The 2,175-nt window shown below is 47.1% G+C and overlaps 1 protein-coding gene across 2 annotated transcripts in view; it reads right to left on the minus strand.

The window, feature by feature from the left end:
• The window catches only part of LOC106899800 (endonuclease domain-containing 1 protein-like), a 4,362-nt gene extending 3,336 nt beyond the window's left edge, over nucleotides 1-1,026 (minus strand). The window contains exons 1-2 of one of the 2 annotated variants that reach the window (XR_001414085.1): nucleotides 944-1,010; nucleotides 393-514 (exon numbers count right to left, since the gene is read on the minus strand). The gene's annotated coding sequence lies outside the window, so the exon portion shown is untranslated. Of the gene's footprint in view, nucleotides 1-392; nucleotides 515-943 lie in introns of those variants that run through there. The other variant, XM_014961721.1, reaches the window with a different exon arrangement.
• Nucleotides 1,027-2,175: the final 1,149 nt, after the last annotated feature.

Genomic DNA, 2,175 nt, shown 5'->3' on the forward strand with positions numbered 1-2,175 from the left:
TATCCTCCTGTTGATGTCTCAAACACATCAGAGGAAAACTATGCTGAAGTTGTTGGAAGTTAGATGAGAAATCCCATTCAGTAGGTCTATTTGCACGTGTGTGGAGGTGAGAGGAAAAGGAAGTGTTTGGTTAAAGGCTGCAGTTCACCTTTTAATGACTGGAGGGTGATGTGCTATAAGAGAGGACACTCACCTGGGGCTCAACCATCCAGATGTTGCCAGGTTTTGTTACATCTTCAGGCTGGTAGAGGTAAGCGGAATATGCGGGAATACGCAGGTCTCTGTTGTACAGGGTGGCAAAGTGATACTGGTTGTTGTAGCGCTGGCAGATCCAGGCTGGGTTGTTTGGCTTCAGGGCATCGTTTGGGGGTGTTCCTTGGAAGAAAAACTGAGGACAACTTTGAAAGGATGTCACCACCTCACTGCGTCCCAGCCAGAGGCAGCTCGCCAAGACCTGCAGAAGCAGCAGCAACAGCATCGTGGGGAGGATTCCAAGTGAAGGGCTCTTCCTCACCTGGAGGGCAAATGCAGAGAGACACTCAGCTTGGAGAACCTTTCCGCAGAGGAGATTTGGAGACTCACACGCATATTTGCCCTTTTCTGATTTGTTTCCCTGACCCTCATTTGTTAATTCCCATTGGATTCAGGATACTGAGCTAGAGATACCCTTGCTCAGACCCCAGACATCTGGTCCTTTAGGTCTTTACTAACACTGGAGCAGGAATATGGAGACCTGTAAGCTGAAAACTGAGAAAGGTGAATCACAAGAAGCGACTTATTCCAGTACTCTCCAGAGCGTGACAGAATGTGCCCCAGCTCAGGCAGAAAAGTTGCTGAAGTGTCCCACCACCCTCACAGGAAAGAATTTCTTTTGCACCACCCTCTCCACGAGCTTAAAATATAGCTAACTAACTTAGTATCAGATATATAGAAAACAACCTACCGTCTGAAAGAGCAGCAGAGAAACAGTATTTCTATGCACAGGACTCTGCTGGCAGCCCCAAAGTGGTAGAGGAGTTTCAAACACCTCTGCTACAGCCTGAAGCTGGCTGTGACCTTGGAGGGGTTTATATATGATCTCCGGAAGATAGAATTGTGTAATTCTGCTTTGTTAAATTTCTCAGATGGGGTTTAAGGGAAGTTTGTGCAGGGGTGGAACCAGGACCAGTGGTTTTCCAGAGGCGTTTTACAAGGTATTTCCTTGTGCATCTTTTCCGAAAGCTTCCCATACTTATTGTTTCCCCAAAGGATCCTTGGAGAGGTCCAACATTTACCGGGGCAGCAGGTGAGCGGCAGGAATACTGCCACCACTTCAGATCATTCCACCAGGCTTTGTGACTTCCCCAGATGGGCGACACGTTGCCAGAGCTGCCGAGGGCTCCAGACCTAACATGTCTGTGAGATCAACTTCTGGGACTGCCTGCTCAAAGCGGAGTACTTTATTCCCTTTGGAAATAGCATCTATTTTGTGAGGTTTTGATCTGATTATCACCAGAAGTGAATTTCTTGTTTCCTTAGAGCACACCTGATTTTATTTTTTCAAAGAGCAGATAATAGCTCGTGTAGTGACAATTTCCCAGTTTCTTCCAGTCTCTTCTGCCTCTACTTGTCCCTCTAATAGTATCCAGGTCTTTAATTGTCTATGCTTTCCCATGCTTTCCCAAGGCATACCTTCTGTCTTCACCCCCGCCCTTAATATAAAAAGTAAAGAGCTTCAAAATACAGTTGATGTGTAAACTGTGATTTTCTCCTTGAAGGGGGGATATTAGAGCTCAGCAGGGGCAGCCAGAGACACAGACTCCACCACCTCTGGGCAGCCTGTTCCAGTGCTCTGGCAACCTGACAGGAAAGAAGTTGCTCCTCAGGTTTTCATGGAACTTTCTATGGTCAAGTCTGTGCCTATTGTGTTCTTGTCCTGTAAAGGGCACGACTGAAAAAAGAATGGTCCCATCCTCCTGACAACCAGGCCTTTGAGTAAGCAATGATAAGATCCCCCCTCAGTCTTCTCTTCTCCAGACTAAATAGACCCAAGTCCCTCAATCTTTCCTCATCAGAGAGATGTACTAGTTCCCTAATTATCTTTGTGGCCCTTTGCTGTACCCTCTCCAGCAGTTCCCTGTCTTTCTTGAACTGGGGAGACCGGAACTGGACACAGTGCTCCAGATGTGACCTCAC

The sequence above is a fragment of the Calidris pugnax genome, unplaced genomic scaffold (assembly GCF_001431845.1).
Source record: "Calidris pugnax isolate Ruff unplaced genomic scaffold, ASM143184v1 scaffold836, whole genome shotgun sequence".
NCBI classification, from domain to species: Eukaryota; Metazoa; Chordata; class Aves; order Charadriiformes; family Scolopacidae; genus Calidris; species Calidris pugnax.